The sequence below is a fragment of the Ciconia boyciana genome, chromosome 1, assembly GCF_034638445.1.
Source record: "Ciconia boyciana chromosome 1, ASM3463844v1, whole genome shotgun sequence".
In the NCBI taxonomy this organism is placed as follows: Eukaryota; Metazoa; Chordata; class Aves; order Ciconiiformes; family Ciconiidae; genus Ciconia; species Ciconia boyciana.
Window position 1 is genome coordinate 178,725,769 of NC_132934.1, and position 26,546 is coordinate 178,752,314.

Below are 26,546 nucleotides of genomic sequence, written 5' to 3' on the forward strand. Positions count from 1 at the left end.
TCTGTTTCTTTTAATTTCCTTTCTATATCCTAACTGTTAAACTATGTGCCAATTTGTTGTCTACTCCTGAAAATACTGTGTGTAGAGAGCTTCCATTTAAGTCAATAAGATTAGGGGATATTAGGGTCATACCCTTAATATAAAATATAATTTATTTGGATATTGGCTATCTTCCAGTTGATACCATAACAAATTCTACTTACCTGAAAGCATACAGATTTTTTTCTTCCACTCAAGAATGTATAGCACTGCACAATTGACCAAGTGTATTATGGGAGAAGTTCATCTTTCTATAGAGGATTAAGTATTACCCTTCCCCAGAGGCAGAATGCCAGATTGATTTGATGGACCAGTTTACCATAGCAAATTGCATATTCCAGAAGCACTTTTGACCAAGAGTTACTGCACCATCTGCTAAAAGTCTGATATCTCTAAATTTAGATGATCAGTGCAGTCAGTTTGGATAGTAAATTATTCATTTGAAAATTGTAGTGGACACTTCACCACATGAAAGCCTGCTTCTGCTTCTGAAATTTTAGTTAAGTAGGATAGAAAACTGATGGATAAAAGCAAATACATTTTTCACTACTTTGAACCTATACAATTACTTACATCCATAGAAAACTATGTATCAGTAGAATCACAATTACAATGTGAATACACTAATTTGACACTCAGCACAATAAGTTAATGAAGAATGAACTCAGGCAGTGCAAACTAATGGCACTGTGATTACATTACTTTGGGGTGACAGTTTATAGGATGCAACATCACACTGTGTGTATCTTTAAACTGTTCTATCCTGAGACTGAAGGAAAGCAACACAGAATGTGCAGCTGTAGATTTTTTTAGTTTTTCTTTCCCGTTACCTATTTGTCCTTGGATCTGATGGGGTATTGTGTAACTCCTTTGAGAACAATGACTGGCGACAAGCCTGACTTGCTGGTTAAGCTGTGTAAATTGACAGTGTGTCTGGGCTAAACTGGTGCTAGGCCAATAGTTTGTGACTGCCCATTGGGCCAAAAAATACAAATTGGAAGTGTCTCATAGGCTTGCCATCAAAACTGAAGTTTTCTTGATTGTGGGATTTGCAGACAGCCCACTCCTGTACTGCAACATGTCCTAAACCCAGATTTAAATGACAGCTGCAGACTGAGCTAACAAGTTAGGAGTTCTCACAGGTATTATGGGGTTTGCTGGTAAAATTTTTCTGTCATTTGGTTTCTAAGTAGCCTATGCACCAACAAATTAGAGTATACCAGGAGTAGTGAGGTGAGTATTTTTGTTTTGTTTTGTTTCTTTTACGCTTCCTCTTGACAGCCCTTGAGACAGGATGGACTGCATCCTCACAGGTTCTGTGCTTCTGTCTCAGCATTTCAGGGTTTGGCTTTTCCAGATCTCTGAAACAGGCTTTGCTGGTACTGTGGACCCATGCAGGCTATCAGCAGCTTCAAAGCCTTTGTAAGCCTCATGTCTAAGTAAAGATGGCATTTCTAAGTAACTTTGAAAGGTAGAATTAAGACATATGTACATTAGGAAATTTCAGTGCTATTTCAGATATAATTCATGACGGAGAATTAAGGAAGTAGCTCAGAGCTGACGCTATTTTTCAGTATCATCCACAGGAGCCAGGGGATGGTTTGTTACTCAGGCATATGCGTGAAAGCAGGATAGGCAGCACTTTTAATGGTAGATGGTAGCTGAATATCACATAATGTACAGCATTCAGAGGCTTGACTGCTTCTTCAACAGTCTTGCATTATAAGTTGTTGATTTTTTAATTCAATTAGGTAGGTGTATATAGTGTTAGGTAGGATAATATAGTGTTACTATGGTGTGCTGGCACTGGGCTCTCTCTGTTGCTGGGGATAGATGTTTCTGAGAGAATTTTCAAATCAAGAACCGTGATAGTTTTAAACTAAAACTGTTTTTCTAGTGAATGGTTTTGTTTGAAGTCATGGGGTGAACACACTGAAATACCCATTGCTGATTTGGATATGTGTGTCACTGATAGTTAGTGCAATTTTTCCAAAGGTATTAAATAAAAATTTAAAGATAATGTACATAGAGCTTAAGTAATCATAAAAGCAGAAGTCAGAATTCTGTAATGTTTAATTTATGTGGATGCCTTTCTGTTTTCTTTCCTTCCTGATTAACGATGAAAAATATTGGTCCAATAAGAAGTTTTTTTATTTAGAATAAAAATGAAAATAACTGTAATGTGTGGCTTGTTGGGGGGGTGTGCTGTTTTCTTTTTTTTTTTAAGTAACTACAGACTGCATGTACATAATTATGAAACACGAATTACTTAAAGGTCACAGAAAAAGTTTCCAATTTTTTTTAATATCCCATGGTTTCCTTTTTATAAAGCATTGTAATTAAATTCCCTATCAACCAATTTCATGTGTTGTCATTTCACTGCCTTATTCTAAATGGAAATATGTAGAATTTATGTTGGTATAGGACTTCTTATTCTGCTATTTGCTAATTTTGCTGATTGACACATGTCTGGAAGACTCCTTAAGAAACAATATAATTAGTCTATTTGCATTGCCTGGAATTAGGTGACCTTTGGCTTTGGCAGTAATTAGACTCTCCCTGCTGTACACTGTACTTGCTGGTAGTCACTAACCAGGCAGAAAAGGAGTCCAAGTGACTCATTTAGTGAGCTACAAAAGCTTTTCAAATGTCATTAAAATGAACAGAAAATTATAATTAGTAGTGTGGTATCATTTTATGGATGTCCCCCACAGATAAAATGTGGCCAGAAGCAGTTATTTACCTAGCAAAAAAACCCCCTTAAAATAAATCAGTATTTTCTTGGGCACAACTTCTGTAGCCTCTAATTCTAAAATCCTTCAGTGCTGCAGCACCTGAGAACATGTGCGTGTTCTGAGTGTTTTCTTCTCAGGAAGTGTGTATGTCGGCATACATACTGAGCTTAATTTTTACCGAAGGTGTTTATAACTTGTTCTCTAAGGCTACTGAAAAATTTATGTAGCTGTGTATATTATTTATATAATCCAAATATACATCTCTTTTATAATGCTTCAATGTCATTAATTACTTTTTCATAGAAGATATTAAAAGGCAATATGGTAAATTTTAGAATAATATTTTTTACACTATTCACAGAGACTAAGAAAAATGACTAAGAACCAAATTCCCAGGTACTTGCAGGCTTGATCATATATGGATGATATCTTTCTGCATGAATCCAGCCCTGCAATAAGATAAATCTGGATTGCCATTACGACAAATTGAAGGTGCATGCTTTCATTTCTAGCAGTTAATTGAGGCACCCAAGTTGATAGCCTAGATTAAATAGACTCCTAGTTTAGGTCTCGCTTCTGTGCTTCAAGCGCATGGTAGAATGAATCAAAATTGTAAGGTACCCGTAGTAACTGACTCACCAGAACTGAATTTTACACAGAATATCAGGACTGTGTTGAAGATTCACCAGTAATGACTGCATTGCATCACTTGGTTAAAATAATTGATCTATGTGTTTTTGTGATTGGCTTGTAGCACTGTAGCGTTAGAAGACAAATGAGGCATATTTACAGAACAGTATTAAAAACCAGAAATTACCATAGTCAACTAACTTCCATGATATGCTCTCCTTTCATTGATCATAAAGGGTGTGAGTTAAAGTCCTATAAATTCAGGAATGCTGAATACCAACAAAGAGAGGTTTTTTCAGAGGATAATTAAAACCTTTTTCTGGGGGGTTTGCAAACATCAGTCCTCAAATACTTTTGTGAGATAAGTATGCATTATCCATTTTTATATACACGTCAGAAGACTTATTGTCTTAGTTGAGTGCACTGTATGTGTACTATAGCCTTGCATGCAATTTTATGTCTCCTTTTTTATAAATAAGCACCAGATGTTGAGAATGTCATTTAAATTCAAATTAATGTTAACATAATGTAGAATTATATACATTTGAATTAAGTGATTTTTTTTAATCTAAAGCAACAGATATGTTTTTCACTGCTGGCACCACTGCTTCAAATCCTTAACCAGCAAGTTGTTTGGAAAGATGAGCAAGGTGATTTTTCTTCTTAAGTAAAAGATTTATTCTACATTACTTTAAACATCTAAGTCCCACACCTTAGAAGAGTCATCTTTCTGTGGTCAGAGGAGATAAAATAGATACACTGTTCTGTAGAGATGCCTATTTCTCTCTCTAACTACTTTTGCCTCTGAATAAAAACTTAAGGGTAAGTTATCCAGGATGTCTAATTTCAACTTAAACATCTGATTCTTAGATTTCAAGACTGAAATACTTTCATCACACCATTCTCTAAACTTTGACAGCTGTGTCTGAGTATCATCAAAGAGCTCAGCTGAAAGAAAAGTTAACTTCAGTACCTTACATTGCAGTTCTGTAGTGGAACCCCACACTGAGTTCCCTTAAAGAAGGCTAGAGCCCCATGTTACCATGCTACCCTTGTCTTTCAGTTGTTTGGGTTTTTTTCCTTTTAATCAAGAGGCCAGTTTATTAGAAGTACATGTACAGGTGTTCCTCACTCTCTTGTCTGAAAGAGTTAAAACTTTACAGTGTCGCAGCTAAGATTTCTGAGCACTCAGAGAACCTGAATCAGTTTTGACAGTAACAGTAGACGGGTGGTCACAAAAAATGAATAAATTCATTTAGAAAATTCAGGATTTGCTATTAAAAACAGAAGATTGACAACTTGCAAACTCCTTTTTCTCAGGCTTAGAAAAAATCTTATTCTTCACATTTCACAGTCTTTTGAAACATTGGTTCAGTGAGATGTCAAACTTGTAAAGGTAACTTTCAATACAAAATGGTTATTTTCACTTTTTATTCTGTATTAGTAATTTTGCCTTTTTAAAAAATACCCATCACAGAAACAATCCAGTTATCAATAAAATTACATCATGTGGATGCACACCTCAAATACTGTTGGCAGAGGGCTAGCTTTTAATAGATTCAACTGTCTGAAAAATTAGGCACCTTACAATTTTCTGATGAAGTAGAAAGATATAGGCACCTCCACAGGCTGCTCAGTGTCACCCATTTTTGATATATTTGTATCTAAATACAAATACATCATAAACTTTGTTCATTTTTAATATTATTTTTTTACAATATATATCATCAGTTACATTGAACAAGTTTAGACAATTAGCTGAGATTGGATCCTTAATAACTACTGTTAGCTGAGATGTGTGCTGCTCCAAAAGTTTCACATTGTTTAGCTGCCAGTGGTAAAATGTGTGAAATTTTGTCTCTCATTCAAAGTATAAGAATGGAAAGCAGCCCCTATACAATGTGATTCATCCTAGAGACACTGACATTTGGTTGTAGTGTTTCACTAGTTCCACAAAATATTCATCAATCTCTATACTGAAACAACAAGAAATCTGAAATTCTTAAAGGATTCTTAACTGAGGACTGCTCTGAATGATCTCCTCTGACCAGACTTGGACAAACAGACACTACTTGGCTGATAAAAACCCCAAAACAAAACACAGATTTTTTTCTTTCATTTTAGTAACTTGATAGTACCTCTCAAGTTTATTTTAGAACTTTCACTATCCAGCCACACATTTTAGTTCATAAGTTGCCAAACATGATGATGATGTTTCATTTTTATAGAAGGAAATTATATAGTACAGAAGTGAGGGGCAGGGAGTAAAGCTTTAGACTAACTGATTCAATGCCATGTCATGTTACCTTCCTTCATGAACAGGTTTTTCTGTTTGTCATTTCAAGTTTACTGAATCTCTCATTTTGTGAGCTGCTAGGCAAAAGTAAATGATGTTGATTTGCCTACTTTAAAACAAAATTATTAAAAAAATATTCAACAGAAAATATTTGGCTAGCTGAAGGTTAAAGAAATACAGGCTGGTACTCCTTTCTACGTATATTATTATTTTGGCAGTGTTCCGTGGATCTGTGGAAAAATGAAAAGAAATACTCCCCCCTCCCCCCCGTGCCCTTTTTACAGATTCCAAAACTGTCATTTCAATACCTTCCTTGGATAATGAGACAAAAATAAAGATCTTTACGAATACTTTGTATAATATAAAATCTTTGTGTGCATTTCTAGAGTGTGGTCTATCTACCTACCCATCCACAGGTTTACAAAGACATGTAAATACACAGACCTGCTGTACAGATACAGATACGTTGGCTGTGAAACTGTGAAGTCTTTTGTCAAGGGTATTTTAGGCCAGTTTTTTTATCTGAAGTTGTAAATGAAAGCTAACTAGATGTAATTAGAATTTATTTTTTTTTTAATATAGTGAAACATAAACTTTAATACATTCCATGTATGGTTAAGAAGGATTTGAAGGATAATGTTGGATTTTATTTGTTTGGTTTGGGGGAAAAAGTATATTATCCATGAGCAACTTACCTGAATTATGGATGATGTTGGTGTCATAGTTATATTAATGCCACACCTGTTAAACGTGTTAAGATACCAGGTGCAGAGTGGGGGTTGGTTGAGCATGGAAAGTGTTTGCATTTCATGTGCACAGCATTTACTATTTATGCAAGTTTAAATTTGCCTGGGACAACTTCCATACAATTAACATTCAGTATTTTCAAATTCATAAAGGGCAAAAATACTTTTCATCACTTTCAGGTTAGACTGTTTCTAATTTATTTTCCTAATCAACATCTTAAAATATAACCTTCTTACTTATAAAATAGAACGTGAAATTGTCTCTAATTGTAGCCCACAAAAGGTTCTGAATGTTAAACCTACTAGAAAACTACACAAAGTACTATCCACAGAGAATGGCCTTTTCAATTGCTTTATATTTCAGAATTGTTACAGGAGAAACAGTAACAGGATATGCTTGCATTTAGAAGTCCCAGAAGTACAACAAAGATGGTTGTAGATTTTTTTTTTTTTTCTGTGCATAAGGGATGGAAAAATTTTCCCCCAAAAAGGATGAAAAAAAATTCTGGCTTTAATGATTTTCAGAATGTCTCTAAGTTCATTTTACTTTAACCACTTAAAAAAGACAATAATTAAATTTGTTGCAATAGCTTTTTTGAAATTTAGTTTCAAAAGTAATTTGAGACAGTGGGAAATGTAAAAGAAAGACTTCGTGTTATGCCACGAATTTTCTAGTACTCTAGAAATACCCACAGATGCATTTATGATGATATCTCTAGCTCAGAAGGATTTGTAAATTACAAACCTGTGAAATTAGGAATTTAGAAAAGAAACAGTTACTGACCCTTAGCTACAAAGGTATCTAAATCCTTTATTAAATTCACTGTTAGCATTATAGGCTCTGGAACTATTGAGAAGAGGATTATGACTATAGTTTGGCTCTGGATTAGATTTTGAAGTTATTTACTAGCATTATCTGAAAGGTGTTGCAACCCGCCTCCCTGCAAAACAAAAGAAGTGTCAATATCAAACATTGTTTTATCCTCAGATTTTAGTATTATTTCTAATAGTATTTAATAGATATTAATATTTCTAATAGATTTTAGTATTATTTCTAATAATAAGTAGTGGAATTTGCTCTAGCTATAACATAGATGCATATGAGCTATCAATTCTATTTTTATACATAAATATTGTAATTGGAGTAACCCATATTAATTTGTATTATTTATAACAAACAATTCCAGCCTGTTGGCTGTTCTTTTAATCTGCATTAGTTTTAATTACCTAAGAAAGGAAACAGGGATAGAGTATTTAATCTGCAAACATTTTTCCCTTCTATATTTCTCATTTCTCTACCAAGAAAGAAACAGAATACTTAGAAGTTCTTTGGAAGTTATTAAAACAAAGTGTCATCAACAGCCTAAGATGTTAAAATAGAAAGTTGTCACTGACATTTTATCTATGCAAAAAAGATTTCTAATCTCAAGATGTGGAGGTAAAAATGACAGATAAACGGTAAATAGAAGTACAGTATAAAGGTGTCACTTCTCTTTTGCATCCCCAGCTGCTTTCCTCCTCAGCCTTATTCAAATTTATTGCTGATTTTTTTCAAGGCTATAAAATCCTGGAGTGTAACACAACCTCACATAATGCTTCCCTCAACTTTTATAGCAGAGGTATGATTTACTATTGCAATAAAACTCTGCTATCAAGTATTTTCTAACTGCTTTTATCTCTTCTGTTGATGAATAAAATGTAAAATGAGATTCCCATCTGAATATATAATTGAAGACAAAGTTACTTATTGCAAACTACTTTGGGAAGCAAACTAGATTTAGGTGTGTTAGTTTAACACTGACACAAAAACGTCTCACAATGTATAATTCTTATCTAGGCTTTGATACCCAGGAGCTTCAGAATTTAAGCAGACTGGTAAAACCCGCAAGACTTTGTAATAGCAGGGGCATACAGTAATTTCTGTGTTTGACTTCTGCATCAAACAATTGGATCTTTACTGCTGTTTTCATAATAGAGTTCAAATCTGATCCAAAAGCAATATTGCCCAAGCTGTTTCTATATATTCCAGTTACGCTTCACTTTTTTTGATCAAGATCTACATTTCTAAATGCTAGAATTCTGAATTCTTTGCAAAGAAAAAAGGCATAAAACATTTCATTCATACAAAATATTGTCATGCACCAACAAGCAAAATAGATTTTACACCTGCTCACTTTCCCTTTCATTCAGTACTCATTAGCTTTGCAATACTTTTCTCAGCAATGTTGCATGAAGATAAAAATAGAAGTATAAAATGAAGAAAGAAAAAAAATAAAGAACAATACTGCATATTTCCTCCAGATGTGAGTGCTTTGAATGCCACATCTTAGAAGCTTTGGCATCCATTAAACATGCTGCCCCCTGTGGCTTAAAAGGAAGTTTAGTTGATATTAAATTCAGTTGAGTTTTTTTCACAGGCCTCTATGGTGGAGTTGCAGTTTAGCATAAAATAACAGCTTGTAGTCTAAAATGTGTGGCATGCAGAAACTGTCAGATGCGCAGTGTGGACATAAAGAACGGAGTGTGTTCTAACTTCCACGTGCAGGGATTTCTGCATGCAACTAACCTAGGCATGAATGGAGATGATAGCATACCCTGCTGAGTTGACTTTTGTGCTTTTATTGCAGTGCTCTTACCAGACTTACATACTGTTTCTCTGCTGGTTTCTCTTCTCAGATGAATAGTGGGAACTGTGTTTACTATTTGCTACCAATTCTTTCTCCTGTTTGCTGCCCTGTCAGATTTATTTGAAAGAATTTTTGGAGCAGTGGAAGAAATGTTATAAAAAGGCTGCCGTTTATAAGAAGCATTTTTTATTAGAGCTTTTTGAAACCCTTTTTTTAATTTTTTCATGAATGATATCAAGCTTTTGAAATGTGTCTTCCTTCTGAATTGGAACCAAGTCTGAAAATTCGTATGAAGGGATTTTAAAAAAATAATTTCAGATTAATTGCTTTTATTTAAATTCGATTTTGTACTGTAATACACAGAATAATATAAATAGAAAATAGAACAGGATGACATTTCATGGCTGCCTGTGACAGCGTGGTTTTGGATGTAGACCTCTTTCAATTCTATGAATAGTATTTTCAAAAGAAAGGATTAAAGGCAGTTGACATCATCAGCTTTTTGCTTCTTTGAAACAAAATTTCAGCAAAATTACAACACTCTGTGAGCTGTTTCACTGTTCCAGTAGAAAATGCTTCCAACATTTTATTTTTCTCCAAAATACTCCACATGTTTAATATATGCTTTAAAAAGTTACTTGTAAAAGTAATTAGACTGCCATTTTGTAAGTAAGGTGTACACAGAACAGCACTTTCCGTTTGTGCCGCCATTTTTCTTCAGCATGATTTACTAGAAAGTGAAATTGTGCTGCTAACCTTAAATTGCTCTTATAACTCAGTAATCCTATAACAATCCTCTACTTGCATTTTTCTTCCCCTTTCTATGGGGTTTTAATTTCAATTGAACGAATGGACCATCTCATTTTTGGTGGCAGCTATTAGTGAACTGTGACATTAGCAGACAGAAAAAGGCAGGGTGCAGAACCAGAAGACTGTGCACTTACTGCCTCGTGGCCTCATGGAAGCTAGCAGAGGATTTGAATTAAGAAAGAGAATAGCAAACAGCAATGCTATACTAAAGGACTGTGCTACTCAAGCTTTTCCTAACTAAGCATTACTTAAAGAAAGACAAGAGGTTTATGTAAGTACTTAATAAGTCGATCTCATGAACAGTGTAATAATAAGCCTTTAGAAAGGAAATTTTAATTACAACTATTTCAGAAATCAGAACCTGGGGCAAACAAAGGGGAAGAGGCTTGTCTGAAGTCAGCAACCAGAGCAGGGTATAAAATTCATGTTTCCCAATTTTTAGCCACTACAGCAAATGCCTTCTTAACACCAGAGAAAGTGTGTATAAATCACTTATCTCACTTAATCAATTGTCTGCCATTGCAGAGGAGTTTGGATTGGTAGCATCTGTTTTTCTCATTTTCTGTCTGCCTTTGGCAAAAAGCTTAGTCTTCTGAGAACTGAAGTGCTAACTAAAGTCTTTGGGCTTAATTTAAGAGCTTGTGGGTGACGCTTAATGGTTTATGATATATGGGAGGTCAGAGCAGATGATCTAATAGTCCCCTCTCACCTTAAACCATATGAAACTATGTAGACTCCTGAAATATGATAAAGCTAGTACCAATGTCACAGATCACGGTGATAAATGCTGAACTAAACCTTCTGCTTGGCTGCAGCCTGAGAACAAGACTGACTATGAGCATCCCAGTGCTGTGAGGAGACTCGGCCTCCCACTGCATGCCAGAGAAGACCAGCAGCAAAGGAATCTGAAATAGCTGCACCTAATGTTATAGCTGGCATGCTTTATAAAAAAAGAAAACTGTTGGAAAGTAAACTCATACTTGAAAGAAGTATTCTAAACAGTACATTTGAGAGTGTGGCTCGCCTAAATGAAAAGTTCACAGGTTTTGGTCTCAGGAATGAGAACTGTTATACATGGAGGACGTTAATTCTTTTTCAGAGTCTTTTGGTTTTGGTTTAGCTACATAGGCTGTGAATAGGTTCTCTTGAAAAAGGTTATTACTGAGTCTCAAGGAAGGGACTGAGTCCTTTATGGCCACTGCGTTAAGGAATTTCTGGAAACCAGAATGTAAGTGGGTTTCCAAAAGGGTCTAAAACCATTTTAATGTTATCTTGCACCCTAGTGCAGGATACCAGTGAAAAATTCTGCTTGAGAAAAGGGTTGCATGTCCTTGATGACAGATTGAACAGTATGTTTCAGTCACAGCAGGCTAGAAGTGGAGAATCCATTGAAGTTTGTTGAAAAACTACTGTGGAATAGAAGCTAATTAGAAAATGCTTCAGAGGTGGGATAATTTTGCTTGTGTGGAAATACGCCTGCTTTCTGTATGCATATTCCAGACAGGAAAACAACTGCTACTCTCAGATGTGTAGAGGCAAAATAAAAATAACTGAAACCAGATTTAGCTCCTGAGATATGTACAGAGGCATCAGAATTGCATTCCACTCCAGCTGTTGTCACCCTTTTCCCCATGCCCTCTCCTTCACTGAGCAGCATGACTGCTTTTGCTATTGCTTTGAAGATTTACTCAGCAGGTAGGTCTTGTGATGTGGGATGCTGCACTGCTAGCTCTGCTGCCCTTGTGCAGTGACAAGAAGGGCCTAATACCTTATGAAGATCAATAGAGATGCATTTAGGGGAGAAGAATTTTGTGGATAAGCTTTATTCTTTTCTTCTCTTTTTAACTCAAATTCTCATATACTGTCATTAAAACATAGGTAGGGATAAAGCAGTTAGATGATCATTGTTATATTCTCAATGGAAATGAATGGAGCAGGACTGCATTTTATAAAGTGTAAGGAAAAGATGTTGCTGTAATCAAGATATGAGATAAAAAGATGGATAGAGATTTTAGTTGTGTAGACATAGCTGAGAAATGGCTTTTTAAATCTGTGAAACAGAAAGACTCCTTAAAATTTAGGCAGTGTCTGCATGTAAAGACTTAGAGAAAGGAATCTAGAGAGAAACATTATTTAAAATATCATTCTTTTAAGTGACACAATATAAATAAGGAAAGCAATCAGAAAATTGCAAAATAACAAGCAACTAGCAAATTCAGTTCCCATAGTTCCTACATGCAAACACAAATTCTAAATCCACAGAATTCTTCAGATGGAGATTATAACATTCTTAAGAACTAAAGATTAAAAAAGAATACTGTCCTAGCCAAAATAAAATTGTTTAAGGAAAAATAAATCCAATACACATTTATGTTATCAAACACAGGTTCTTTCAGGAGCACAAAACTTTCCCTGAACACCCATATTGACTGAGAGACTGTAAATCTCTTAGTCTCAGAAAGAAACCAAAAATATAAATGCAGCTTCATGGAATAAATTCTCAACTGGCAAAACTGGGATTTTGATGGGGTTTCAACAACATATGCTTGGCTGATGTAAACTTATTCTATAGAATATTGTTCTGCATCTTACTCAGAGTTTGTGCCTAACCAGATCTTTAGATTGTTATCCAGCTTCCTTCTTTCCAGTCTCAGTGCAGGTGAAGACCTGTGTCATTTGTAATCTCATTGTGACTCTACAGCTCCGTTAAAATCTGTTTGGAGGTGCTAATGCACCTTCTGGCTATATTAGAAATGGATAATTGAAACAGTAAAATGAAATTGGCTTGTATGGTACAAACTCTTTCTTCTTATAATCATATGGTTCTGTTACAAATATTTTATTAAAAGAATGTCATTACTATGAAAGGTGGGGGGCTTGGGGGTCTTTGGGTTTGGGGTTTTTTTTTGTTTGTTTGGTTGTTTTTTTCCCCCAGGCAATTCAGCAGTATTCATATTTGTCACTATCCAAAAAGAAAGAAAAATAATCTACATAAAATTGCACATAAAATTGAAGAAAACTAAACCACATTTTTACCTACACATTAAAACTAAATGTTGACTTCTATTTATGTAAATGCACCAGAGTGCAGAGAAATCTTATGCTTATATGTAGGGAAATCTTATCCAGCTAAAGAGAATGAATATCATTGAAGGACATATTAAAGCTCCTTTTGCTTTTTTAGCTTTGCTGAATATTAATCAGGGGGGTTAAGGGTTTCCCTAGCAATGTCACACTAACTAAGGGAACCACATCCCCCCCCAGTCAAACACCATCACTAAAATAAGTCAGTCTTGCCATGATTTTGCAAAAGTTACTCAGCCTGGCACACTATCTCTTAGATTCCAGGAAGAGTGATTTCCCTTTCAGCTCTTTTGGTGATGAGAGGTTTTTTCTCACTCTTTGTATTTAGCAGGCATCAGGCTACGAAATCACTCTCAGCTATGTAGTTGGGATTGACTTCTTCTGTCAGCATTATGTCACTTAAGTGTGTCTTCACTGAAGAGGTTTTGGGTGTATGTGGCTTTTATATCCAATCCCACCTTACATTTGTAAGATTTAAACCTCACCGAGGCATTCTATAAGTGTAAATCAGTTGTGATATAGATCTCTGAATTTTCCTGAGAAGTCCTCTCTTGCTTCCCCATAAATGTGATTTTACATTTATTAATAGCCCTTTGCCATTTTCTGCCCAGATAGCATATTAGGTTTTCTTCTTATGACTGCTGACTGCAAGGAAATAGTTAACCTAATGTGAAATACTAATTTCCAGCTATAAAGTATAGCTGAATCACAGAGTATAGCTTCTTTATACACTGAAACTTGTATTTTGTGTTAACATGCATATATTGACAATCACAGGTTATGCATGTAACTTAATAATAAGTTTTGGCTGAAATAACACATGTTGGTAACCGAGCATTTTGAGGTGATGGTGGGTTTAAGCACATAAAATTTAGCCTTCACTCAGAGGAACACAACAGAAAACTTAATTAGGTTTATTTCTAGGTATGACACAGAAACTAATGACCTTGTGTTGATAACAAAAGACAACCCACTTTTTACATAGACAGTGTTGTATTTGTTCAGTGCCCCCTGTATTATTAATCAAGAGGTGGAGATGGAGTCTGACAGGGGACAGATGAAGTTGTTCTGGAGTTGTCCTGTTTCTTCCTTGCTGGGATGAGATACCAGATAGCAGAGAACAATTGCTCACCCTCCATGAAGGTCCGCTTGCACATGGATCGACTTAATTGACTCTCCTGCTTAATACTTGAGGCGATGTAGTAAGTTGATAGAACAGGTGGTATCTCTTAACAGATGGATACTGCATGCTATCTGTCTTTAAAGAACCGAAGCGATGATTTTGATTTGCTTATCTAGTATCTTGCTGTAACTAGGTTTTGAATGAGGTCATCCTAATTATGAGTCATTTCACAGCTGAGTGACTTTATTCTACTATTAGTAAGAGTGATACTAGTCCTCTTTAGTCACATGTATATCTGTTACTGCCAGCAAGTGTCCTTTCTTTCTTCCACCCCAATAGTTAAGGTCTTTCTGGCTGCTATTTGTTTCAGCACAGTAAACATCAGTATAAAACAGCCTCAGTTTACTATGTGTGTGGGAGGAGGCAGAGGGAAAAGTAGAAGCTCTCTGTGTGCATAGATGAATTTCGGCCTTATCCACATGCAAGCAACATATTCTTCTCAATGCTGGATGTTGGGAATTCAATGTCAATTGGTTTATACCTTAATTTCCCCAGTCTAAAGAGGGCATGGAGTAGGATATAGGGCAAATAATTCTGCTGTCTGGTGTAAGATTAGAAGTTTGTGAAAGGTGGGTATGCTTTTACATTTTACCATAAAATTAAATTGCATTTACTGGTGGGTAAAAGTGTTGTGAACTAATTTCACCAGTTCATTTCAGACCTTTTCATTTAAACTGACAGAAGCAAATTATGGTGCTATAGCTCATTCATCCATGATTTCACGCTCCTGCACCCTAGGAAACAAGAGGCAAATCTCAATGGGTTTCTCCGTGGTAAAACATTTTTAATTAGTAAATAATTCTGAAGCTGCACATTCAAAACAAATGCTCACTAAGCAAGCCATATTGTCACTTCCAATCACAGCACTTTCAGATTTCTCAATGACTGCGTGCATAGGTTCAGTTTTCACAGTGGCTTTCTCTCCAAAGAGAGGAGAGAGTCAGTCCTGAACGCTGTTGTTGTTTCTTGCCAGTTAGACTAGCATACAAATTGAGCCAAGTATGCCTTTGTGGAAGCATTTCAGTCTGCAATCCATGAGACTTATAAATAGAAACTAAACAGTAACTGCTGAAAAATGTGAGGGAATGTCAAACAAATATGCATTTGGTTTAATGGAAGTGTGGTCAAAAATAGTGTTTTCCGGTGATGGCTTTAACAGGCAGAGTGAAAAACAAACTTGAATGTCTTTTGTAATGTCAGTTTGTTTTTTAATTCATAAAGAAGAGAAGCAATTAAAACTCCTGGGCTAGGATAAAGAGGATATAAATAAAACAAACAGGAAAAAACTGAACCACATTTCCAAAAGATTTTAAAAGACTTGGCAAAGATGATTGATTGAAAAAAGTTGTATAGAAAGCATAAATTTTGTTTCCAATTACTTTGATCTTCTTCCCCCCAGCAGGACTATATCTCATACTTGTGTGGATGTCTTGGCAAGATGTCCTCTCTCTGTACCTGTTTGCAAGTTGCCATGGTATATCCACTAAGAACAAAGTATATTTAATTATCATTTTCATGTTGCAGAATCTAGCACCCAGAAGCCAATATTAATGTTGCTACTGGAAACTCAATTCAGCCCCCTTGTGTGTAGGAATTACAATACAGTCTTTAATTACCTAATCATATATCAATCATTATTTCCAGAGAATCTTGATCCTATTCAGTGCACAAAATATTCAGTCCCAGTTAATGAGCTAACCTCAGTATTTGCCTTCCTGGTTGTTGTTCACTATATGTTGATGTTCTTTGTCGCAGTGTTCATATCCTGTTTTGAAGACAGAGCTATTAGTTTTCTCACAGAATTTGCTATGACATTTATCACTACTGTATCTGAATGTTTTGCAAACATTAACACATTTATTCTTCAGTGCAGAATCAAAAGGCTATTAGTACTCTTTGTGGCTTTGAAGAAGCAGAGCATAAGCCACTGTTGCATGCATGATCTCAACTCTCAGACCCTAAATTAACCATTCAGGAAATAAAGAACAGAAACTAAAGGTGAAATTACCTGACTTCAGTAACATTTCATCTGACTTAGAGGAGGTCATGTAGACATTGGTTTTAGTCAATGGAAAGTAAGCGGCACTGACAGGAAGTGATTCATCCCATCTTAAGGATGATGTCTTAAACGTGGCATCCTTGGTAAATGCCCATTTGTCTCCACTGACTTGAAAAGTAACCTGTTCTTTTCACCCTAATTGATCATTTATAGAAAGTGTAACAACTTCCCTAGTACCATATACATATTTTGTATGGTGAAGGAAAGGACAAAATCTAATTCAGAGTGGGATTCACCATATAGCTTTTCCAGGGGACATTTTTTAATCCTATAACCTTTTAATACCTAGATTTGAAACAAATGATCCATTTCTGATCACTGTAATACTATTCACTACTAAATTTTGGTTCATTCCCAGGAGAGTTTTGTCCTATTGCACTCAATCAGGGAATGTTTTCTCTTAGACGGTTTCTTTTCTCAGTGGATTTTTCCTTGTGTCTTCCACCCATTTCCTAGTCCTAACTGTGCAGGTCAGCTGGAGGCTTTTCTCCCAATTCCTTGTAACATTTGCTTCCTTTCACCACCTTCCTATTCTCCCACTGGTAAATACGAATTGATATCTATTCTTATTTTGTCCTTGGCTTGTCATACAGCCTTGGTCTTATCCACTGTCTTTATGCTGCCTTTCATTTCATTCTTCTTTCCTACCTAGAAGTTTCAGACTCCTTCCCTGACTCCAATCCTCCTCCTTCTGTCCAGTTTCAGTCATCTCTCCTGTTATGTTTTTATTTCTAGACTCAGCTTCCTTGCCACTTCCCTGGTCACAGTGTACATGCCTTGCATCCTCCGCAGAGATCTAGCTCACGTCCCCATGGCAGTCTAACTATTGCTTCTTACATCTTGCTCCAAAAGACAAAAGAAAGTGTTGTTTTCCCATAAATGACTGTATTCTGGAACAATGTAATGCATTAAAAATGGCATTCTGGCTTGTTTTCCTGGATTTTTACTGTTAAAAGGAGAGAAATCAAGAAATTAAAAAAACCTTCCACATTTAAAGACATTATGAAGTCTGGTTGAAAAAGTAGCTGCCTTGCTAACTCATCTCCCCCAAATCACATGTGCTGCAATTTACAGGAATGAAGCAGTCCTATAGTGTTTACTTTCTTCAGTCTTCCATAGTCTAAACTGCTGCAGAGCAAAATTAACCTCCTTCTCATCAGTCTCCTGCTGCTCAGAGAGTTCTGAATAGCAGCAGGAAAATATGACAAAAGACTCTTGTCAGTTTTAACTCTGCTGTAGCCTGTCAAATCTTTGGGTTACAAGCAGTGGCACTCCAGCTGTCTGTCTGCTGATTTAGAAAGCAAGCACTGCATTGCCTTCATTCAGTTTATAGTTTTGAGACCTTCTTTTCAGAATTTTTAAAAAAGCTTAGATTCTGCAGAAGCTGATAAGGGCCTGGAAGGAGTGAATATATTCACTAATAACTCAGAGCAAATTTCCAGATTGACATTAATTTGATTCACCCATATAAGTGGACTGGAATTAAGTATTACATTGCATTTTGATATCCTGATATTTCTTTATGATTAATATCTCACAGAGTGTAATGAAATTAACCCAAGTACTAGAAACATCACACGAAAGTGATCCTGCTGAGTATTCAACTGAATGAACATAGATAGGCAAATGGGCTCTTTTAACATTTGAGTGTGTCTCAGAGGAATTATGTGAGTATTGGCATGTAGGAAGCGAAAGCATTAGCCACTTTCAAAATATGCTTCTTCTAAGACTTTTAAAAGATTTTTTTTTGCCTATACACAGTTATGGTTTGTATTATTGACATCACTTAAAGGATTGCATACAATGATGCTTCATGTGAGTATCAGATAGAATCCTCATCTTGAAATCCTCTATTGCCTGTAGCTTTCTTGTCACTTCAAAACAAAATGACAAGTGAAGGAAGATCTTTACCCTGTCAGGCTTCACTAATGTATTGCAGCTCCTGTAGTGTTCTCCTAAAGTGTCAGAATGCTGTGCTGAATGTAGGCACCATTCAAAAATATCAGCTAGTTCACTACCCCCAACACCTATCCTTTACTTGAAAGCATTTTAGAAATAAGCTGTTGTGTTGGAATTGCTTTGCCCAAGTCCTTTAAAGACAACAATTGCAAAGAAATCAAACTGCCCTCTCTCTCCTTGGCCTGGAAAGACCTGAATATTCTGGCTGTCTCTGCAGCCAACTCCACTGGAATTTGAAGAATTACTTCAAAGTTTCATTGTCGGTATACCAACCCCTGTTAAACTCTGGACAATGCTTGGGGAATTAGTTTCAGAGCAATATTTAGGGTCTAAAGGAGCATGTCTGTTTAATCTGGCAAAAGCCATCTCAGCAGTATTTTTAAGCCACTGAGGGAATTTTCAAATGCTGGTTTCTTTGTTCTTCTTCCTTCTGGCATCTATTCTGAATTGCTCCCAGATCAGAGAGATGTGAAAGTCCCTTATGATTAACGGTGTCTTTGTGAGAGTGTGTGGGTCGCCCTGTGCCAGACCACTGCCTTTCATTTCTTTAAAACTGTTCACCTGCAGATGACAGACAGTAGAGTGACTGAGTGACAGCTGTTAGAAGGAAGGTGAGAGAGAGAAAGCTGTCATTGGAATGTTGGCAGATTCACAAATATGTGACTATTCTTCCACACTTATCCTAAGGAGAAATAGTAGCCACTGAACTGGGTATTGCTTTGCATAATCTCTGCCATTTAGGCACTGGAAGAGAGAAAAACTTCTAGGCATCTTGGGTCATCTGCCTTAGTTAGAAGGTATCCTTGCTATTTTGCTCTGCTGGTGCCCAAGCTGCTGCAACTTTCTGTTTTCAAGTGTTGGTAAACAATTTGAGAATAGGTGATGCTATTGATTAAAGCAAATAGGGCAAAGATTAAAGCTTCTGATATCCTACCACTTCTGTACTCAGACAACTCTAAAAGAATTTGAAGTGACACTGTTGGATCCATGTGTTTTTACGTGGACATCTGTATACTGTGACTCTCTAAGTTAATTAATATGTCTTGTACTTGGTAGGATTCACTCATCTGAAAAAAAAAAACCTCAAAACCAGCAGCAAGGGTTTAGAACAATGTTTAGATACCCTTACTTTTAACAAAAAATATTAGTCTGGTTCTAAATCATCATTGCCTTCTTCACCTTTGAAATGGCAAAGCATGGAAGCTGACATATTACTCATTTCTTCACCAAAGTATGCCTAAAATATAGAAAACCTGTTTCTGGAGTTTACAGGGAAATTGTTGCTAGGCAGAAGGATTAGGATTTTGCAAAATATTTTTGTTTTAGAAATGCCTGGGTTTCAGCTCAGTCCTGTTTCTTGTCAGTCTTTTAAAAAGTGTTATTTGTACAAGTTTTTCAGAGATATCTGTGCAATAAACCTTCCAAACCCCTTGTATTACCTATTATCTAGGTGGGTTTTTTCCAAGATGGGTGGTGCTTACTGGTTCATAAGTGAGATTCTTTCCTGATTTGCATTAACAAGGCTCAGAACCTTATTATCAATACGATTTTCTATTTCTAGACATTTTGGAGACTTTGGTCAAGATCCTGATGCAGAACTGCTATATAAGGTTATATAAACTATGGATTTTGTATAGAAGTGTGCCAAAATCATTGAAATTAGGCACATAGATGATTTAGTTAAAGATACTGACTAAAAAACAAACAAACAAACAAACAAAAACAACCCACAAACCTCAAAGATGATATGCAAACATAAACCTAATGAAATTTTCCTTGAGGGCAATCCTGGAAGGAGTTTGCTGTTGTAGTACTGTATATGAAGCAGGGAGGGGTATTTTCACTTGAAAAGTGATGTAAGCATGCAATTTTCACTTAGATTATATTATTGCAAGTGGATACACTTGCTTCTTTGACATAATTGTGATTCTATAGACGTGTGCATGTAGCCATAGTCTTCATCAACACATGTCATTTATAAGTGCACCCAGTGCTGTGCTGTGTAAGCACTTTCGAATTCAGGAGTCTCTTAATCATGGAGAATAGATTTATTAGAGAAAGGGAAAAAAATATTTTTAATTAATAGAAATAAAAATGGATCTGTTCTTTTCTCCAAAACAAAGCATAAATGCTGAGAATAGTAAGTGGTCTAATTGTAATTCCAGAAACCTCTCATGGTATTTCTTATTTATTTATTTAGCAAAATGCATGTGAAAATTTCAACTCCCTTATCTAATTAATTCTGCTCACTAAGATTCTAACTGGCAAGTCTTCTCTAGGCTGAGCTTTTGTGGTTTTGCTGTTCATATTTCTTAATTATTTTGGTCAAAAAACTCTCTATGTTCATTTGCCTCAATTAATTTCACTCAGTTATGACTGGATCCCAAGCAAAAGTCATTGAAGAAGAATTTTCCATTGGTTTCTGCTTCTTTTACCCTCTAGACTCTTTCGCTGGTTTTGCCAACATGTCTGCTTTTTTGGCACACCTGCTTTTGCTGCCTAGATTGTGTTAGTTCTCTCAGAATCAATCGTGAGCAGCTTGCAACCAAATGCCTGATTAAAAAGTTAGCAGACCTTGAGTGCAATTACTTCAGCTCTCTGGCATTCACGCATTAAACCCAGTGTTAATTGTTTCTCATTTTTGTAACGATCCTTATAATAGGATAAAAACAGAAGAGATCATTTCTTGAAGTTAAAACAGCAGAAAATAAAGACATTTACTCTGATTAATCATCTCAATATGAAATTAAACACAATCACAAATAAACATAGAGGGTCTTTGTGCTAGATACCAGTGAAAATTGTCATTGGTACTGTTTGAAGTATTTATTCTGGAGGCTGGCACAACCCACACATTTGTCATATCTGAGTTTAGACAGAAAGCAGGATTGAGCAAAGCAGTTTTTGAGTTGCTTGTTTGGAGGAGTTTCACATCATTATTTTATAAGCAATTTTGGATATTATCATAGATAAACATCCATATCATGTAGTATGTATAATATTCGTAATGTTCCAGAAATGAATAGTTCTGTGGTTTCACTTGGACTACCAGTGTATGATATGTTATCACTTTAGTAATGATTTTTGTATATTTGAAGAAATCTTAGTTAAAAATATCTTTAAAGTGACAATAAAGGATAGGCTGAAAACACAGTGAGCTGAGTGATATCATAGACTAATGTCTCTTCTAAGATCAAAACAACCCCTGTAATTATTGGAAAACTTACATTTAGGTATTTTCACAATTATTTAATAGAAGCGTTTACGCAGAATAACCTGTTCTTGCCATTACTTGATAATGAGTCTTCCAATGTTTATTTTCCCAAAGATGCCCTAGCTATTTGCAGGTAGATGACTACTGGATTTTACAAGGAAATGTCTAAAGTGGGGAGGAGTAAATGTAATTTCTATTTGTTATTGTTTTAAAAAACAAAGCATGAAAAGGAATATCTTAAAGTAAAATTTATCATCATAAAAGTGAAATTAGGAGATTAAAGAAAAGAGTAATAGGTTATGAAAAGAAGCAAAGGAAAGTCTGCTTCTTTTTTTTTTTTTTTTTGTAGAAGGAAAATATATCCCTAGAAACAACCACAAAGCATAATGATTTTGATCCATCAAGCAGGACACATAGCTAACCATAGTAATCATATGGAGCTGTTACTGATACCTTTGTTATTTCCCCATGGCTCTCCTGTTGTCTTTAGTTCGTCCAGTCTTCAATCAGATTGTAAATTTTGCGAGGGAACAGCATTCTTTCCCATGTTATTTAAGTATTACCTCTCACAGTACCACTCTTCTATTTTCTCTTCCATCCGTCCCCTGCTCAGTGTTAAGCCTTTTACAATCAAGTAAATGGAAATTATAAACATATTTCTTCTACCTCGCATTATAAAATAATAAAATATTTATTCTTTGGATAGCATTTGCCATCTGAGCATCTCAAATTCATTTGCAAATATCATGTTAGCTCGTATCAGCATCATGCCTAGCTGAAAAAAGGCAATGATCTTTCCCACTTATCAATAAGCAAAAATGTTGAGTGTTTCACATCACTGGCAGCTGACAGCAGCTATCCACTGTCAGGACATCCTCAGTACCTGGAAGATAGACCCCAGGTACCTGATTCTGAGCCTAATGGGAAACTTTCTATTGATTACAGTCACTTAGAGTTTGTTACGCATTAAATCTGTCACAGAGTCACTCTTCTAACTCCATGTCCTGTACTTTAACCACGTGATCACCCTCCATCCCCTGGGTGAGAATGACTGCTTATATCCTCTCACATGTTGGCTTCTCTGTCATTTTCAGTTTAGCTTAGAAACTCAGTATCATGAATTCTTTAGGATGCTACTTGTCTGACCTGGCCCCTGATTTTAATTGTTAAGATTCAGGCTAGCATTCCAGATGGTCCCCTCTACAAGGGCTGCACAAACTGGACCTGGTTGGTGTTTTTCTATTTCTAAGGAAAGTGCCAGCTGTTAGTAATTTTGCTTGTTACTGAATATAATTTGAGATTATACTAGTGGGCAAAGTCCTAAAAGGTATTTGGCATTATTGCTCTGGTGAATATCTGTAGCCAGTGTTATTGAATAAGCAGTTTCATCTATGCCTGATAGTTATTTTATAGGGAAAAAAAAAAAGATGAAAGAAAAAAAAAATCAAGAAATTAGAGCACATCTGTCTTTCTTTTCCTTCCATCTGTCAACCCAAGGCATGTACGATATCAATTTTTTCCTAGTGTGGGAAACATTTGGCTTCCTCATTATGAAGTTAACTATATACAGTTGGATGTTGGATTATTTTTGTTATTTTTGCTGTTGTTATTAGGACTGCTATTCAAAATACATTATCCAGAGGGCTTCTAGTTTCAATTCTAGAGATTTTGAACTGTGCATTTTCCAAAGAAATAATGATAAATAAACTTGCCTCTATGGAGCAAAGCCCATACCCTCTGGTCTTTTTCAAAGTACACACAAGACATTTCTCTAATCTGTTATACATATGTGTTTTAGGTTCTTGTTTGCATTCGATGCAGAATGAATTATTTAATCATTTTGATTGTATTCCTTTCAATAAAGCTAGTTACAATAAATATTAACGATGACTATTCCCATGGAAAAAGATAATTTTGTGATACTTATCCAAATGTAGTCTTACCTGCTTTTTTCCCCAATTCCAGGATACCTTCCAGAGAAATGCCTGATACTGAAAGCACTGATCTAACTAGCCTACCTGCTGTTTTTCTCCAGCACATTGTTACAGCTGTTGTCACTCTGCCTCAGTGCAATGTGTGTGCTGTTTTAAGGAGCAAAGGGAATACATCTGTGCCAAGTGGGACTTCTATGGCTCTTCTATAACCTGCATATACATGAAGACTGGTCTGGCCAAATGCGATGCATGCTTGATACTTTAGTAGTTTGGCCATTCTGTCTTTGCATAATGGATGTATTAATAGAATAATTACCTGTCGGTGAAATCAGCAATCCTGACTGCAGTGCAAGGCCTCCATTACATTCTGAAGAATAACTGCAGTATTTGGCCTTTAATGAAACATGCCTGTCATTTCATACTGAAATGTCAATCTCACTTTGACTGCAGCATAATTTTTGACTAGGGTTTTTTGGCCATTCAGAAGTTGAGGGCATGCTTCATAAATAGTTCATTAACTACACATAAGAATTTGATCTCCATTTAGAAACTAGAGAGATAAGCTATAAAAAGAATATATATTTAATTGATTCTAAGAAGTTCAAGAACAGGAATCTGCACACACACACAAAACACTGACACACAAAACACTTAATGTCAAACCTAAGTGATTATTTAATATACTTAAAGCTTGTTTAAGTAGCCATAATCAGATTTAAATTTTTATATCCAAAGAACACTTATTAACACACACTGGAAAAGAAAATCCAACACTACAAGGCAAAAAAGTAGATTATGTATGATGAATGTCTTCAGTACAAAAGATAATATCTGTGAGTAACATAATTTAGGTTTAAAAGAGTGCTAAAGTCAGAAATATTCAGATCATTGACTGTTAGATGACAAGAAAAACTTGAGGTTTTATTAGCTTTAGGGCTCATGAAGATGCTGCTAGACTAATCCTAATACCATTGATAACAGTGAGAAACTTTCCAGTGACTTTACTAAGTTCTAGATTAGGCCCATATTTATTCCTTCTAGAAATGAAATACAAAATTCTGTGAACAAGTATTAAAGTCTCTCTCTCAGATAATTTTCTCAGCCTTGAAGTTGTTTTGCCTGCTATTTTCACTGCTTTTTTACATTATTAGTAACCGTAATGTAATAATGACATCTTCTTCCTCTGCTCATTCTCTCTAAAAAGAAAACTTTCAATTTTCAGATTCTTGCTGAAGTAGGCGTGGTTATCTGCCATTTTTTACTAGTTATCACCCTACTTGCAGTTCCTGTGGAAATAGCTCAGACTTCCATATCTGTGATCTGTCAACAATAAAGATCAAACCAGGGGGTTTGGATGCATTCTTTTCATGCCTTGTCAACCTGTGAAGACTGAGATAAGGTGGCTTCCACAGGCGCTGAGCTCTGTGATGTATTCTATAGTCTGATAACACCTTAAATCTCAAAGTACCACCATGCATTCTCTTCCATCTGTCATAGTAGTACATGTCAGAAAGGATCCTGATCTACTACTATGTGAGAAATTGATATTAAAACAATAATGCAAGTTAGTTCAATTTGCCCATAAATATATATAATTTATGTAATAATTGTTCTAATGCTGAATTCTCACTCAGAAATGCGTCTTGTCTGTTCTGTAGATAGCTAGTAATGTAACGTAGAACATATAATGACGTAACAGCAATACTCCATTAGTTTAGGTTTAGATACATCCTCTTTGGAATCCTTTTGTTTAATATTCTCTGGAAAACAGAGACAGATAGGGCATGTGTATATAGCTTTACAATATTTTTGTGAAGTGCAATTTCATTCCTTTGTGCCTCTGTGTTTTTCAAGCTTTTATTTAAGTTAATATTGTTGCATAAAATGAAATGTGAAACAGAAAGTTTGTGCTTGTCAGTTTGCCTAATGAAAAGCTAGCATTTGCAAAATACATATAAATTACCCTTGAAATGTTAGTAAGCTTTGGGCTCAAAAGTCAGCAGTCTTTGGCTATCTGTATTAATAGACGTGGTTGTGTGCTTTAGGTGGAAAGTGCACAAATAAGTCCATCAGTTTTAAACATTGGGATCAAAGGTGATGGCATCCAACAAATTCTGTGAAATGAGAAACTTGCTAGTATGTAAATTTGAAAAAAATATGCACCAGTCACTAAATGGTTTATGTCCAAAGTAACTGTCCAATGTCCTACTTTTTCTAGTTTTGTAGACAGATAATGTTGGAGAAGTCACAGGTCATGATCGTATGAAGGTCTGCAGTTTTGAATATGTTATTTAGTGAATCTATTTCCAGTAGAAGCTAAGCAGGAGTAGATGGTTATTAGCATCAGTTGATGTAACTTCAAAGACTTCTGTAAAGTTATTCTTTTTAGATCACTGAAAAAAAGAAAGAAATTCACCAGTGTGAGTTCACTTTACTAACATTAAACTCAGCTGGCACACATTAGGTTAGATCATCAACATCAGAACATGAACAGGGACTATCAAACGTATCTTTCAGCTTATTCCAAGAGGACCCATGACATTGGCAGCATTTTCTAAAACTATCCAGATAGTCAGAGTTCTTGTTTTCCACATAACTTTTAATGTGTCAAGAGCATGCCATATGTAATTTCTGAAAAATACTGAAAATTAGATGAAGTCTAATAATAGTCATTCGTGTCAGCTCTCATTTGACTTCTACTTGAGGCCAGCAGAAAATACATTTCTAACTAGTTACTCTCACAGTAAGATACCTGTGAGAGTATCTGCTGTTTTGGTAGTACAGTAGTACCACTGTCCTCTCTGTGTAGCTGACTTCCATGCAAAAAGGTCTTATTGTTTCCTCTTTCTTTTTTTGTCTTGTTTGTTAATAGATAAGATTTTACCTCTCTTACTGGCTAAGCTGCTGAAGATCTTTTATCTTTTTTTCTAGAAATCTCTGTGTGGAAACACCTTAATATGCTTACTCTTCATTTTGTGTCTTATTTGGGACTATAATTTCATGTAGTAAAGGTTTGCCCCAGTAGTCAACATGGCATAGGAATGAAAGACCCATGATCAAAACAAAAAAGCCCATTCAGCCACTGAAAGTCCTAACATTCTCTGTGGATTTAGTTTTCCAAGCTTTCACGAGATATACACCAGGCAGATGTACATATGTGTTATATGTGGTGGAAGAAGAATTTGTAGTCAGTATTTGTTGTAATATGTATTGTTCTCTGAAGAATCCTA

General features: G+C 35.6%; 1 protein-coding gene across 1 annotated transcript in view; it reads left to right on the forward strand.

The window, feature by feature from the left end:
- The window catches only part of PCDH9 (protocadherin 9), a 711,092-nt gene that overhangs the window by 409,178 nt on the left and 275,368 nt on the right, over positions 1-26,546 (forward strand). The gene's annotated exons all lie outside the window — the stretch shown is intronic.